This window comes from Garra rufa, chromosome 2 (genome assembly GCF_049309525.1).
Source record: "Garra rufa chromosome 2, GarRuf1.0, whole genome shotgun sequence".
Lineage (NCBI taxonomy): Eukaryota > Metazoa > Chordata > Actinopteri > Cypriniformes > Cyprinidae > Garra > Garra rufa.
In genome coordinates, this window is record NC_133362.1 from 54,946,160 (window position 1) to 54,959,800 (window position 13,641).

The 13,641-nt window shown below is 47.7% G+C and overlaps 23 non-coding genes across 23 annotated transcripts; 9 read left to right on the forward strand and 14 right to left on the reverse strand.

The window, feature by feature from the left end:
• Nucleotides 1-106: 106 nt before the first annotated feature.
• On the reverse strand, nt 107-222 carry LOC141327162 (U5 spliceosomal RNA). Its single transcript, XR_012354474.1, has one exon. It is a non-coding gene; the product is annotated as a U5 spliceosomal RNA (small nuclear RNA).
• Nucleotides 223-621: 399 nt separating this feature from the next.
• trnag-gcc (transfer RNA glycine (anticodon GCC)) lies at nt 622-692 on the forward strand. The gene has a single exon. It is a non-coding gene; the product is annotated as a tRNA-Gly (tRNA).
• Nucleotides 693-1,435: 743 nt separating this feature from the next.
• Nucleotides 1,436-1,507, reverse strand: trnag-ucc (transfer RNA glycine (anticodon UCC)). The gene has a single exon. It is a non-coding gene; the product is annotated as a tRNA-Gly (tRNA).
• A 505-nt stretch (nt 1,508-2,012) lies between these two features.
• Nucleotides 2,013-2,128, reverse strand: LOC141327163 (U5 spliceosomal RNA). The gene has a single exon (XR_012354475.1). It is a non-coding gene; the product is annotated as a U5 spliceosomal RNA (small nuclear RNA).
• Nucleotides 2,129-2,527: 399 nt separating this feature from the next.
• trnag-gcc (transfer RNA glycine (anticodon GCC)) lies at nt 2,528-2,598 on the forward strand. The gene has a single exon. It is a non-coding gene; the product is annotated as a tRNA-Gly (tRNA).
• A 568-nt stretch (nt 2,599-3,166) lies between these two features.
• On the forward strand, nt 3,167-3,238 carry trnad-guc (transfer RNA aspartic acid (anticodon GUC)). The gene has a single exon. It is a non-coding gene; the product is annotated as a tRNA-Asp (tRNA).
• A 103-nt stretch (nt 3,239-3,341) lies between these two features.
• Nucleotides 3,342-3,413, reverse strand: trnag-ucc (transfer RNA glycine (anticodon UCC)). The gene has a single exon. It is a non-coding gene; the product is annotated as a tRNA-Gly (tRNA).
• A 505-nt stretch (nt 3,414-3,918) lies between these two features.
• On the reverse strand, nt 3,919-4,034 carry LOC141327164 (U5 spliceosomal RNA). The gene has a single exon (XR_012354476.1). It is a non-coding gene; the product is annotated as a U5 spliceosomal RNA (small nuclear RNA).
• A 399-nt stretch (nt 4,035-4,433) lies between these two features.
• trnag-gcc (transfer RNA glycine (anticodon GCC)) lies at nt 4,434-4,504 on the forward strand. The gene has a single exon. It is a non-coding gene; the product is annotated as a tRNA-Gly (tRNA).
• Nucleotides 4,505-5,247: 743 nt separating this feature from the next.
• On the reverse strand, nt 5,248-5,319 carry trnag-ucc (transfer RNA glycine (anticodon UCC)). The gene has a single exon. It is a non-coding gene; the product is annotated as a tRNA-Gly (tRNA).
• Nucleotides 5,320-5,824: 505 nt separating this feature from the next.
• LOC141327165 (U5 spliceosomal RNA) lies at nt 5,825-5,940 on the reverse strand. Its single transcript, XR_012354477.1, has one exon. It is a non-coding gene; the product is annotated as a U5 spliceosomal RNA (small nuclear RNA).
• Nucleotides 5,941-6,339: 399 nt separating this feature from the next.
• trnag-gcc (transfer RNA glycine (anticodon GCC)) lies at nt 6,340-6,410 on the forward strand. The gene has a single exon. It is a non-coding gene; the product is annotated as a tRNA-Gly (tRNA).
• A 568-nt stretch (nt 6,411-6,978) lies between these two features.
• Nucleotides 6,979-7,050, forward strand: trnad-guc (transfer RNA aspartic acid (anticodon GUC)). The gene has a single exon. It is a non-coding gene; the product is annotated as a tRNA-Asp (tRNA).
• Nucleotides 7,051-7,153: 103 nt separating this feature from the next.
• Nucleotides 7,154-7,225, reverse strand: trnag-ucc (transfer RNA glycine (anticodon UCC)). Its single transcript has one exon. It is a non-coding gene; the product is annotated as a tRNA-Gly (tRNA).
• Nucleotides 7,226-7,730: 505 nt separating this feature from the next.
• On the reverse strand, nt 7,731-7,846 carry LOC141327166 (U5 spliceosomal RNA). The gene has a single exon (XR_012354478.1). It is a non-coding gene; the product is annotated as a U5 spliceosomal RNA (small nuclear RNA).
• Nucleotides 7,847-8,245: 399 nt separating this feature from the next.
• Nucleotides 8,246-8,316, forward strand: trnag-gcc (transfer RNA glycine (anticodon GCC)). Its single transcript has one exon. It is a non-coding gene; the product is annotated as a tRNA-Gly (tRNA).
• Nucleotides 8,317-9,059: 743 nt separating this feature from the next.
• On the reverse strand, nt 9,060-9,131 carry trnag-ucc (transfer RNA glycine (anticodon UCC)). Its single transcript has one exon. It is a non-coding gene; the product is annotated as a tRNA-Gly (tRNA).
• Nucleotides 9,132-9,636: 505 nt separating this feature from the next.
• LOC141327167 (U5 spliceosomal RNA) lies at nt 9,637-9,752 on the reverse strand. The gene has a single exon (XR_012354479.1). It is a non-coding gene; the product is annotated as a U5 spliceosomal RNA (small nuclear RNA).
• Nucleotides 9,753-10,151: 399 nt separating this feature from the next.
• trnag-gcc (transfer RNA glycine (anticodon GCC)) lies at nt 10,152-10,222 on the forward strand. Its single transcript has one exon. It is a non-coding gene; the product is annotated as a tRNA-Gly (tRNA).
• A 568-nt stretch (nt 10,223-10,790) lies between these two features.
• Nucleotides 10,791-10,862, forward strand: trnad-guc (transfer RNA aspartic acid (anticodon GUC)). The gene has a single exon. It is a non-coding gene; the product is annotated as a tRNA-Asp (tRNA).
• A 680-nt stretch (nt 10,863-11,542) lies between these two features.
• Nucleotides 11,543-11,658, reverse strand: LOC141327168 (U5 spliceosomal RNA). Its single transcript, XR_012354480.1, has one exon. It is a non-coding gene; the product is annotated as a U5 spliceosomal RNA (small nuclear RNA).
• Nucleotides 11,659-12,871: 1,213 nt separating this feature from the next.
• On the reverse strand, nt 12,872-12,943 carry trnag-ucc (transfer RNA glycine (anticodon UCC)). Its single transcript has one exon. It is a non-coding gene; the product is annotated as a tRNA-Gly (tRNA).
• A 505-nt stretch (nt 12,944-13,448) lies between these two features.
• Nucleotides 13,449-13,564, reverse strand: LOC141327170 (U5 spliceosomal RNA). Its single transcript, XR_012354482.1, has one exon. It is a non-coding gene; the product is annotated as a U5 spliceosomal RNA (small nuclear RNA).
• Between the last annotated feature and the right edge of the window lie 77 nt (nt 13,565-13,641).

Below are 13,641 nucleotides of genomic sequence, written 5' to 3' on the forward strand. Positions count from 1 at the left end.
ACACAGGAAGCGCAAAGGCTGCAAACACGGTCCACGAGAAAGCACGCTTTGCTCCAATGCACATTGGTGTGTGGTCAGATTTAGTCTGCTATTGAAACTGCAGTGCAGCTCTGCTGTGAGCAGAGCACCCAAAAATACAGGTCACTCGGAAAGGTTCCCCTCCACGGAAATCTTTAGTAAAAGGCGAAAGATTTATGCGTCTATGAAGAGAAACTCGAGTTGTGTGCCCATGCGCTTGAGCATGTGCGCTCCCTGTGGTAAACCACTATACTCACAAAGGGTAATCTAGGGTGCCGATAAGATTTTCATCTCCCCCTCACTCCAAATGGGAGGAGTAAAAGTGAAAAAGTCTCTTCCATCATCCATTCTCGCCTGCCACACAGGAGGCCTGGCTCTGATTCCCGGGCAAATGCAGGAACAGAGTTCTTTTAAGTAAGGGGTGTGTGTTTGCATGTGTGTGGGATTCTTTAAAATGAGCCTTGAAGGCCAAGCCTGATTTGCTAGAAGGAGCTCCAAACTTTGCATATTGACCCAACCCCCCTTTCCCTGGATTTGACGTGTAACAGTTACGCACCATTACTAAATCCAGGGCAATGTGAAGGCCGAAGTTCTCCCAGCTGAGCATTGGTGGTTCAGTGGTAGAATTCTCGCCTGCCACGCGGGAGACCCGGGTCCGATTCCCGGCCAATGCAGGAACAGAGTTCTTTTAATTAAGTTGTGTGTGTGCTTGCATGTGTGTAAGGTTCTTTAAAATGAAGCCTGATTTACTTGAAGGAGCTCCAACCTTTGCATACCGACCAACCCCCGTTCCCTGACGAATCTTTTCAGAAACTCATTAGTCCGTCTATATTCGTCAAATGCCTATAAAACTTGTTCACTTTATCTATAGGTTGACGAAGTTTAGCAGTGGGCAATATACTCGTAAATGCGGTGTTAATTCCAAACGTTCTCCCTCCTTTCCGAGCATTGGTGGTTCAGTGGTAGAATTCTAGCAGTGGGCGATATGATCCACGTAAATGCGATGTTACTGCCACATGATTTCCCATCCTTTTTTTCATGTTCCCATTATGAAAAGTAAAAAAAATAGTAATAATAGTAAAGTGGTCCAAATGAGGACCCCCTGTAATGTGTAGCATTCAAGATATTGGGAGACTCAATAAGATCAAGGCAGGTTGATTTGTTTTTTTCATGGAGTAGTGGCTCCTTATGCTGATGTCTGTTAAGTCAAGTCGGCTGGGGGCGAAGCACAGCGGGTACAGCTCTTCGTTAGTATAGTGGACAGTATCTCCGCCTGTCACGCGGAAGACCGGGGTTCGATTCCCCGACGGGGAGACCCAGCTCTTTGCTGCTGCTGAACGACTCATCCAAAAGATTTTGGTGCTCACAGAGGTCACAGAAGGAGTTCTGCTTCAACGTCAGCCAGAGCCAAAACAAATGCGTTGGCCGGGAATCGAACCCGGGTCAACTGCTTGGAAGGCAGCTATGCTCACCACTATACCACCAACGCAAGTTCCCGACTCCAGCTTTTAGCCATCTGAAAAGAATGCTTGAAATGCACAAGTCACTGATAGCGCAAAAGGAGCTGAAGCCATCTTTGTTTGTATCCCGTCATGTACGAGAGAGTGCTGTCTTTCCATGCGGGCTAAAGAAATCTGGAGCTGCGACGCAGAAAGCGCAAAGGCCGCAAGTACAGAACGTGGTGAGGCGCGCTTCGTTCCACCGCCCATTGGCTGGTGGCCAGTTTTACTCTTGACACTCCAATACAGCTCTGTTGTGAGCAGAAAAGAATGCTGGAAGTACATAAGTCACTGACAGGGCCAAAGTAGCTGAAGCCCAAGGTTTGGATCCCATCATGTCATGAGAGTGCTGTCTTTCCATGCTGGCTGAAAAAAAATGTGAAGTTGCGACACAGGAAGCGCAAAGGCTGCAAACACGGTCCACGAGAAAGCACGCTTTGCTCCAATGCACATTGGTGTGTGGTCAGATTTAGTCTGCTATTGAAACTGCAGTGCAGCTCTGCTGTGAGCAGAGCACCCAAAAATACAGGTCACTCGGAAAGGTTCCCCTCCACGGAAATCTTTAGTAAAAGGCGAAAGATTTATGCGTCTATGAAGAGAAACTCGAGTTGTGTGCCCATGCGCTTGAGCATGTGCGCTCCCTGTGGTAAACCACTATACTCACAAAGGGTAATCTAGGGTGCCGATAAGATTTTCATCTCCCCCTCACTCCAAATGGGAGGAGTAAAAGTTAAAAAGTCTCTTCCATCATCCATACTCGCCTGCCACACAGGAGGCCTGGCTCTGATTCCCGGGCAAATGCAGGAACAGAGTTCTTTTAAGTAAGGGGTGTGTGTTTGCATGTGTGTGGGATTCTTTAAAATGAGCCTTGAAGGCCAAGCCTGATTTGCTAGAAGGAGCTCCAAACTTTGCATATTGACCCAACCCCCCTTTACCTGGATTTGACGTGTAACAGTTACGCACCATTACTAAATCCAGGGCAATGTGAAGGCCGAAAGTCTCCCAGCCGAGCATTGGTGGTTCAGTGGTAGAATTCTCGCCTGCCACGCGGGAGACCCGGGTCCGATTCCCGGCCAATGCAGGAACAGAGTGCTTTTAATTAAGTTGTGTGTGTGCTTGCATGTGTGTAAGGTTCTTTAAAATGAAGCCTGATTTACTTGAAGGAGCTCCAACCTTTGCATACCGACCAACCCCCGTTCCCTGACGAATCTTTTCAGAAACTCATTAGTCCGTCTATATTCGTCAAATGCCTATAAAACTTGTTCACTTTATCTATAGGTTGACGAAGTTTAGCAGTGGGCAATATACTCGTAAATGCGGTGTTAATTCCAAACGTTCTCCCTCCTTTCCGAGCATTGGTGGTTCAGTGGTAGAATTCTAGCAGTGGGCGATATGATCCACGTAAATGCGATGTTACTGCCACATGATTTCCCATCCTTTTTTCATGTTCCCATTATGAAAAGTAAAAAAAAATAGTAATAATAGTAAAGTGGTCCAAATGAGGACCCCCTGTAATGTGTAGCATTCAAGATATTGGGAGACTCAATAAGATCAAGGCAGGTTGATTTGTTTTTTTCATGGAGTAGTGGCTCCTTATGCTGATGTCTGTGAAGTCAAGTCGGCTGGGGGCGAAGCACAGCGGGTACAGCTCCTCGTTAGTATAGTGGACAGTATCTCCGCCTGTCACGCGGAAGACCGGGGTTCGATTCCCCGACGGGGAGACCCAGCTCTTTGCTGCTGCTGAACGACTCATCCAAAAGATTTTGGTGCTCACAGAGGTCACAGAAGGAGTTCTGCTTCAACGTCAGCCAGAGCCAAAACAAATGCGTTGGCCGGGAATCGAACCCGGGTCAACTGCTTGGAAGGCAGCTATGCTCACCACTATACCACCAACGCAAGTTCCCGACTCCAGCTTTTAGCCATCTGAAAAGAATGCTTGAAATGCACAAGTCACTGATAGGGCAAAAGGAGCTGAAGCCATCTTTGTTTGTATCCCGTCATGTACGAGAGAGTGCTGTCTTTCCATGCGGGCTAAAGAAATCTGGAGCTGCGACGCAGAAAGCGCAAAGGCCGCAAGTACAGAACGTGGTGAGGCGCGCTTCGTTCCACCGCCCATTGGCTGGTGGCCAGTTTTACTCTTGACACTCCAATACAGCTCTGTTGTGAGCAGAAAAGAATGCTGGAAGTACATAAGTCACTGACAGGGCCAAAGTAGCTGAAGCCCAAGGTTTGGATCCCATCATGTCATGAGAGTGCTGTCTTTCCATGCTGGCTGAAAAAAAATGTGAAGTTGCGACACAGGAAGCGCAAAGGCTGCAAACACGGTCCACGAGAAAGCACGCTTTGCTCCAATGCACATTGGTGTGTGGTCAGATTTAGTCTGCTATTGAAACTGCAGTGCAGCTCTGCTGTGAGCAGAGCACCCAAAAATACAGGTCACTCGGAAAGGTTCCCCTCCACGGAAATCTTTAGTAAAAGGCGAAAGATTTATGCGTCTATGAAGAGAAACTCGAGTTGTGTACCCATGCGCTTGAGCATGTGCGCTCCCTGTGGTAAACCACTATACTCACAAAGGGTAATCTAGGGTGCCGATAAGATTTTCATCTCCCCCTCACTCCAAATGGGAGGAGTAAAAGTTAAAAAGTCTCTTCCATCATCCATTCTCGCCTGCCACACAGGAGGCCTGGCTCTGATTCCCGGGCAAATGCAGGAACAGAGTTCTTTTAAGTAAGGGGTGTGTGTTTGCATGTGTGTGGGATTCTTTAAAATGAGCCTTGAAGGCCAAGCCTGATTTGCTAGAAGGAGCTCCAAACTTTGCATATTGACCCAACCCCCCTTTCCCTGGATTTGACGTGTAACAGTTACGCACCATTACTAAATCCAGGGCAATGTGAAGGCCGAAGTTCTCCCAGCTGAGCATTGGTGGTTCAGTGGTAGAATTCTCGCCTGCCACGCGGGAGACCCGGGTCCGATTCCCGGCCAATGCAGGAACAGAGTTCTTTTAATTAAGTTGTGTGTGTGCTTGCATGTGTGTAAGGTTCTTTAAAATGAAGCCTGATTTACTTGAAGGAGCTCCAACCTTTGCATACCGACCAACCCCCGTTCCCTGACGAATCTTTTCAGAAACTCATTAGTCCGTCTATATTCGTCAAATGCCTATAAAACTTGTTCACTTTATCTATAGGTTGACGAAGTTTAGCAGTGGGCAATATACTCGTAAATGCGGTGTTAATTCCAAACGTTCTCCCTCCTTTCCGAGCATTGGTGGTTCAGTGGTAGAATTCTAGCAGTGGGCGATATGATCCACGTAAATGCGATGTTACTGCCACATGATTTCCCATCCTTTTTTTCATGTTCCCATTATGAAAAGTAAAAAAAATAGTAATAATAGTAAAGTGGTCCAAATGAGGACCCCCTGTAATGTGTAGCATTCAAGATATTGGGAGACTCAATAAGATCAAGGCAGGTTGATTTGTTTTTTTCATGGAGTAGTGGCTCCTTATGCTGATGTCTGTTAAGTCAAGTCGGCTGGGGGCGAAGCACAGCGGGTACAGCTCTTCGTTAGTATAGTGGACAGTATCTCCGCCTGTCACGCGGAAGACCGGGGTTCGATTCCCCGACGGGGAGACCCAGCTCTTTGCTGCTGCTGAACGACTCATCCAAAAGATTTTGGTGCTCACAGAGGTCACAGAAGGAGTTCTGCTTCAACGTCAGCCAGAGCCAAAACAAATGCGTTGGCCGGGAATCGAACCCGGGTCAACTGCTTGGAAGGCAGCTATGCTCACCACTATACCACCAACGCAAGTTCCCGACTCCAGCTTTTAGCCATCTGAAAAGAATGCTTGAAATGCACAAGTCACTGATAGCGCAAAAGGAGCTGAAGCCATCTTTGTTTGTATCCCGTCATGTACGAGAGAGTGCTGTCTTTCCATGCGGGCTAAAGAAATCTGGAGCTGCGACGCAGAAAGCGCAAAGGCCGCAAGTACAGAACGTGGTGAGGCGCGCTTCGTTCCACCGCCCATTGGCTGGTGGCCAGTTTTACTCTTGACACTCCAATACAGCTCTGTTGTGAGCAGAAAAGAATGCTGGAAGTACATAAGTCACTGACAGGGCCAAAGTAGCTGAAGCCCAAGGTTTGGATCCCATCATGTCATGAGAGTGCTGTCTTTCCATGCTGGCTGAAAAAAAATGTGAAGTTGCGACACAGGAAGCGCAAAGGCTGCAAACACGGTCCACGAGAAAGCACGCTTTGCTCCAATGCACATTGGTGTGTGGTCAGATTTAGTCTGCTATTGAAACTGCAGTGCAGCTCTGCTGTGAGCAGAGCACCCAAAAATACAGGTCACTCGGAAAGGTTCCCCTCCACGGAAATCTTTAGTAAAAGGCGAAAGATTTATGCGTCTATGAAGAGAAACTCGAGTTGTGTGCCCATGCGCTTGAGCATGTGCGCTCCCTGTGGTAAACCACTATACTCACAAAGGGTAATCTAGGGTGCCGATAAGATTTTCATCTCCCCCTCACTCCAAATGGGAGGAGTAAAAGTTAAAAAGTCTCTTCCATCATCCATACTCGCCTGCCACACAGGAGGCCTGGCTCTGATTCCCGGGCAAATGCAGGAACAGAGTTCTTTTAAGTAAGGGGTGTGTGTTTGCATGTGTGTGGGATTCTTTAAAATGAGCCTTGAAGGCCAAGCCTGATTTGCTAGAAGGAGCTCCAAACTTTGCATATTGACCCAACCCCCCTTTACCTGGATTTGACGTGTAACAGTTACGCACCATTACTAAATCCAGGGCAATGTGAAGGCCGAAAGTCTCCCAGCCGAGCATTGGTGGTTCAGTGGTAGAATTCTCGCCTGCCACGCGGGAGACCCGGGTCCGATTCCCGGCCAATGCAGGAACAGAGTGCTTTTAATTAAGTTGTGTGTGTGCTTGCATGTGTGTAAGGTTCTTTAAAATGAAGCCTGATTTACTTGAAGGAGCTCCAACCTTTGCATACCGACCAACCCCCGTTCCCTGACGAATCTTTTCAGAAACTCATTAGTCCGTCTATATTCGTCAAATGCCTATAAAACTTGTTCACTTTATCTATAGGTTGACGAAGTTTAGCAGTGGGCAATATACTCGTAAATGCGGTGTTAATTCCAAACGTTCTCCCTCCTTTCCGAGCATTGGTGGTTCAGTGGTAGAATTCTAGCAGTGGGCGATATGATCCACGTAAATGCGATGTTACTGCCACATGATTTCCCATCCTTTTTTCATGTTCCCATTATGAAAAGTAAAAAAAAATAGTAATAATAGTAAAGTGGTCCAAATGAGGACCCCCTGTAATGTGTAGCATTCAAGATATTGGGAGACTCAATAAGATCAAGGCAGGTTGATTTGTTTTTTTCATGGAGTAGTGGCTCCTTATGCTGATGTCTGTGAAGTCAAGTCGGCTGGGGGCGAAGCACAGCGGGTACAGCTCCTCGTTAGTATAGTGGACAGTATCTCCGCCTGTCACGCGGAAGACCGGGGTTCGATTCCCCGACGGGGAGACCCAGCTCTTTGCTGCTGCTGAACGACTCATCCAAAAGATTTTGGTGCTCACAGAGGTCACAGAAGGAGTTCTGCTTCAACGTCAGCCAGAGCCAAAACAAATGCGTTGGCCGGGAATCGAACCCGGGTCAACTGCTTGGAAGGCAGCTATGCTCACCACTATACCACCAACGCAAGTTCCCGACTCCAGCTTTTAGCCATCTGAAAAGAATGCTTGAAATGCACAAGTCACTGATAGGGCAAAAGGAGCTGAAGCCATCTTTGTTTGTATCCCGTCATGTACGAGAGAGTGCTGTCTTTCCATGCGGGCTAAAGAAATCTGGAGCTGCGACGCAGAAAGCGCAAAGGCCGCAAGTACAGAACGTGGTGAGGCGCGCTTCGTTCCACCGCCCATTGGCTGGTGGCCAGTTTTACTCTTGACACTCCAATACAGCTCTGTTGTGAGCAGAAAAGAATGCTGGAAGTACATAAGTCACTGACAGGGCCAAAGTAGCTGAAGCCCAAGGTTTGGATCCCATCATGTCATGAGAGTGCTGTCTTTCCATGCTGGCTGAAAAAAAATGTGAAGTTGCGACACAGGAAGCGCAAAGGCTGCAAACACGGTCCACGAGAAAGCACGCTTTGCTCCAATGCACATTGGTGTGTGGTCAGATTTAGTCTGCTATTGAAACTGCAGTGCAGCTCTGCTGTGAGCAGAGCACCCAAAAATACAGGTCACTCGGAAAGGTTCCCCTCCACGGAAATCTTTAGTAAAAGGCGAAAGATTTATGCGTCTATGAAGAGAAACTCGAGTTGTGTGCCCATGCGCTTGAGCATGTGCGCTCCCTGTGGTAAACCACTATACTCACAAAGGGTAATCTAGGGTGCCGATAAGATTTTCATCTCCCCCTCACTCCAAATGGGAGGAGTAAAAGTTAAAAAGTCTCTTCCATCATCCATTCTCGCCTGCCACACAGGAGGCCTGGCTCTGATTCCCGGGCAAATGCAGGAACAGAGTTCTTTTAAGTAAGGGGTGTGTGTTTGCATGTGTGTGGGATTCTTTAAAATGAGCCTTGAAGGCCAAGCCTGATTTGCTAGAAGGAGCTCCAAACTTTGCATATTGACCCAACCCCCCTTTCCCTGGATTTGACGTGTAACAGTTACGCACCATTACTAAATCCAGGGCAATGTGAAGGCCGAAGTTCTCCCAGCTGAGCATTGGTGGTTCAGTGGTAGAATTCTCGCCTGCCACGCGGGAGACCCGGGTCCGATTCCCGGCCAATGCAGGAACAGAGTTCTTTTAATTAAGTTGTGTGTGTGCTTGCATGTGTGTAAGGTTCTTTAAAATGAAGCCTGATTTACTTGAAGGAGCTCCAACCTTTGCATACCGACCAACCCCCGTTCCCTGACGAATCTTTTCAGAAACTCATTAGTCCGTCTATATTCGTCAAATGCCTATAAAACTTGTTCACTTTATCTATAGGTTGACGAAGTTTAGCAGTGGGCAATATACTCGTAAATGCGGTGTTAATTCCAAACGTTCTCCCTCCTTTCCGAGCATTGGTGGTTCAGTGGTAGAATTCTAGCAGTGGGCGATATGATCCACGTAAATGCGATGTTACTGCCACATGATTTCCCATCCTTTTTTTCATGTTCCCATTATGAAAAGTAAAAAAAATAGTAATAATAGTAAAGTGGTCCAAATGAGGACCCCCTGTAATGTGTAGCATTCAAGATATTGGGAGACTCAATAAGATCAAGGCAGGTTGATTTGTTTTTTTCATGGAGTAGTGGCTCCTTATGCTGATGTCTGTTAAGTCAAGTCGGCTGGGGGCGAAGCACAGCGGGTACAGCTCTTCGTTAGTATAGTGGACAGTATCTCCGCCTGTCACGCGGAAGACCGGGGTTCGATTCCCCGACGGGGAGACCCAGCTCTTTGCTGCTGCTGAACGACTCATCCAAAAGATTTTGGTGCTCACAGAGGTCACAGAAGGAGTTCTGCTTCAACGTCAGCCAGAGCCAAAACAAATGCGTTGGCCGGGAATCGAACCCGGGTCAACTGCTTGGAAGGCAGCTATGCTCACCACTATACCACCAACGCAAGTTCCCGACTCCAGCTTTTAGCCATCTGAAAAGAATGCTTGAAATGCACAAGTCACTGATAGGGCAAAAGGAGCTGAAGCCATCTTTGTTTGTATCCCGTCATGTACGAGAGAGTGCTGTCTTTCCATGCGGGCTAAAGAAATCTGGAGCTGCGACGCAGAAAGCGCAAAGGCCGCAAGTACAGAACGTGGTGAGGCGCGCTTCGTTCCACCGCCCATTGGCTGGTGGCCAGTTTTACTCTTGACACTCCAATACAGCTCTGTTGTGAGCAGAAAAGAATGCTGGAAGTACATAAGTCACTGACAGGGCCAAAGTAGCTGAAGCCCAAGGTTTGGATCCCATCATGTCATGAGAGTGCTGTCTTTCCATGCTGGCTGAAAAAAAATGTGAAGTTGCGACACAGGAAGCGCAAAGGCTGCAAACACGGTCCACGAGAAAGCACGCTTTGCTCCAATGCACATTGGTGTGTGGTCAGATTTAGTCTGCTATTGAAACTGCAGTGCAGCTCTGCTGTGAGCAGAGCACCCAAAAATACAGGTCACTCGGAAAGGTTCCCCTCCACGGAAATCTTTAGTAAAAGGCGAAAGATTTATGCGTCTATGAAGAGAAACTCGAGTTGTGTGCCCATGCGCTTGAGCATGTGCGCTCCCTGTGGTAAACCACTATACTCACAAAGGGTAATCTAGGGTGCCGATAAGATTTTCATCTCCCCCTCACTCCAAATGGGAGGAGTAAAAGTTAAAAAGTCTCTTCCATCATCCATACTCGCCTGCCACACAGGAGGCCTGGCTCTGATTCCCGGGCAAATGCAGGAACAGAGTTCTTTTAAGTAAGGGGTGTGTGTTTGCATGTGTGTGGGATTCTTTAAAATGAGCCTTGAAGGCCAAGCCTGATTTGCTAGAAGGAGCTCCAAACTTTGCATATTGACCCAACCCCCCTTTACCTGGATTTGACGTGTAACAGTTACGCACCATTACTAAATCCAGGGCAATGTGAAGGCCGAAAGTCTCCCAGCCGAGCATTGGTGGTTCAGTGGTAGAATTCTCGCCTGCCACGCGGGAGACCCGGGTCCGATTCCCGGCCAATGCAGGAACAGAGTGCTTTTAATTAAGTTGTGTGTGTGCTTGCATGTGTGTAAGGTTCTTTAAAATGAAGCCTGATTTACTTGAAGGAGCTCCAACCTTTGCATACCGACCAACCCCCGTTCCCTGACGAATCTTTTCAGAAACTCATTAGTCCGTCTATATTCGTCAAATGCCTATAAAACTTGTTCACTTTATCTATAGGTTGACGAAGTTTAGCAGTGGGCAATATACTCGTAAATGCGGTGTTAATTCCAAACGTTCTCCCTCCTTTCCGAGCATTGGTGGTTCAGTGGTAGAATTCTAGCAGTGGGCGATATGATCCACGTAAATGCGATGTTACTGCCACATGATTTCCCATCCTTTTTTCATGTTCCCATTATGAAAAGTAAAAAAAAATAGTAATAATAGTAAAGTGGTCCAAATGAGGACCCCCTGTAATGTGTAGCATTCAAGATATTGGGAGACTCAATAAGATCAAGGCAGGTTGATTTGTTTTTTTCATGGAGTAGTGGCTCCTTATGCTGATGTCTGTGAAGTCAAGTCGGCTGGGGGCGAAGCACAGCGGGTACAGCTCCTCGTTAGTATAGTGGACAGTATCTCCGCCTGTCACGCGGAAGACCGGGGTTCGATTCCCCGACGGGGAGACCCAGCTCTTTGCTGCTGCTGAACGACTCATCCAAAAGATTTTGGTGCTCACAGAGGTCACAGAAGGAGTTCTGCTTCAACGTCAGCCAGAGCCAAAACAAATGCGTTGGCCGGGAATCGAACCCAGGTCAACTGCTTGGAAGGCAGCTATGCTCACCACTATACCACCAACGCAAGTTCCCGACTCCAGCTTTTAGCCATCTGAAAAGAATGCTTGAAATGCACAAGTCACTGATAGGGCAAAAGGAGCTGAAGCCATCTTTGTTTGTATCCCGTCATGTACGAGAGAGTGCTGTCTTTCCATGCGGGCTAAAGAAATCTGGAGCTGCGACGCAGAAAGCGCAAAGGCCGCAAGTACAGAACGTGGTGAGGCGCGCTTCGTTCCACCGCCCATTGGCTGGTGGCCAGTTTTACTCTTGACACTCCAATACAGCTCTGTTGTGAGCAGAAAAGAATGCTGGAAGTACATAAGTCACTGACAGGGCCAAAGTAGCTGAAGCCCAAGGTTTGGATCCCATCATGTCATGAGAGTGCTGTCTTTCCATGCTGGCTGAAAAAAAATGTGAAGTTGCGACACAGGAAGCGCAAAGGCTGCAAACACGGTCCACGAGAAAGCACGCTTTGCTCCAATGCACATTGGTGTGTGGTCAGATTTAGTCTGCTATTGAAACTGCAGTGCAGCTCTGCTGTGAGCAGAGCACCCAAAAATACAGGTCACTCGGAAAGGTTCCCCTCCACGGAAATCTTTAGTAAAAGGCGAAAGATTTATGCGTCTATGAAGAGAAACTCGAGTTGTGTGCCCATGCGCTTGAGCATGTGCGCTCCCTGTGGTAAACCACTATACTCACAAAGGGTAATCTAGGGTGCCGATAAGATTTTCATCTCCCCCTCACTCCAAATGGGAGGAGTAAAAGTTAAAAAGTCTCTTCCATCATCCATACTCGCCTGCCACACAGGAGGCCTGGCTCTGATTCCCGGGCAAATGCAGGAACAGAGTTCTTTTAAGTAAGGGGTGTGTGTTTGCATGTGTGTGGGATTCTTTAAAATGAGCCTTGAAGGCCAAGCCTGATTTGCTAGAAGGAGCTCCAAACTTTGCATATTGACCCAACCCCCCTTTACCTGGATTTGACGTGTAACAGTTACGCACCATTACTAAATCCAGGGCAATGTGAAGGCCGAAAGTCTCCCAGCCGAGCATTGTTGGTTCAGTGGTAGAATTCTCGCCTGCCACGCGGGAGACCCAGGTCCGATTCCCGGCCAATGCAGGAACAGAGTGCTTTTAATTAAGTTGTGTGTGTGCTTGCATGTGTGTAAGGTTCTTTAAAATGAAGCCTGATTTACTTGAAGGAGCTCCAACCTTTGCATACCGACCAACCCCCGTTCCCTGACGAATCTTTTCAGAAACTCATTAGTCCGTCTATATTCGTCAAATGCCTATAAAACTTGTTCACTTTATCTATAGGTTGACGAAGTTTAGCAGTGGGCAATATACTCGTAAATGCGGTGTTAATTCCAAACGTTCTCCCTCCTTTCCGAGCATTGGTGGTTCAGTGGTAGAATTCTAGCAGTGGGCGATATGATCCACGTAAATGCGATGTTACTGCCACATGATTTCCCATCCTTTTTTCATGTTCCCATTATGAAAAGTAAAAAAAAATAGTAATAATAGTAAAGTGGTCCAAATGAGGACCCCCTGTAATGTGTAGCATTCAAGATATTGGGAGACTCAATAAGATCAAGGCAGGTTGATTTGTTTTTTTCATGGAGTAGTGGCTCCTTATGCTGATGTCTGTGAAGTCAAGTCGGCTGGGGGCGAAGCACAGCGGGTACAGCTCCTCGTTAGTATAGTGGACAGTATCTCCGCCTGTCACTCGGAAGACCGGGGTTCGATTCCCCGACGGGGAGACCCAGCTCTTTGCTGCTGCTGAACGACTCATCCAAAAGATTTTGGTGCTCACAGAGGTCACAGAAGGAGTTCTGCTTCAACGTCAGCCAGAGCCAAAACAAATGCGTTGGCCGGGAATCGAACCCGGGTCAACTGCTTGGAAGGCAGCTATGCTCACCACTATACCACCAACGCAAGTTCCCGACTCTAGCTTTTAGCCATCTGAAAAGAATGCTTGAAATGCACAAGTCACTGATAGGGCAAAAGGAGCTGAAGCCATCTTTGTTTGTATCCCGTCATGTACGAGAGAGTGCTGTCTTTCCATGCGGGCTAAAGAAATCTGGAGCTGCGACGCAGAAAGCGCAAAGGCCGCAAGTACAGAACGTGGTGAGGCGCGCTTCGTTCCACCGCCCATTGGCTGGTGGCCAGTTTTACTCTTGACACTCCAATACAGCTCTGTTGTGAGCAGAAAAGAATGCTGGAAGTACATAAGTCACTGACAGGGCCAAAGTAGCTGAAGCCCAAGGTTTGGATCCCATCATGTCATGAGAGTGCTGTCTTTCCATGCTGGCTGAAAAAAAATGTGAAGTTGCGACACAGGAAGCGCAAAGGCTGCAAACACGGTCCACGAGAAAGCACGCTTTGCTCCAATGCACATTGGTGTGTGGTCAGATTTAGTCTGCTATTGAAACTGCAGTGCAGCTCTGCTGTGAGCAGAGCACCCAAAAATACAGGTCACTCGGAAAGGTTCCCCTCCACGGAAATCTTTAGTAAAAGGCGAAAGATTTATGCGTCTATGAAGAGAAACTCGAGTTGTGTGCCCATGCGCTTGAGCATGTGCGCTCCCTGTGGTAAACCACTATACTCACAAAGGGTAATCTAGGGTGCCGATA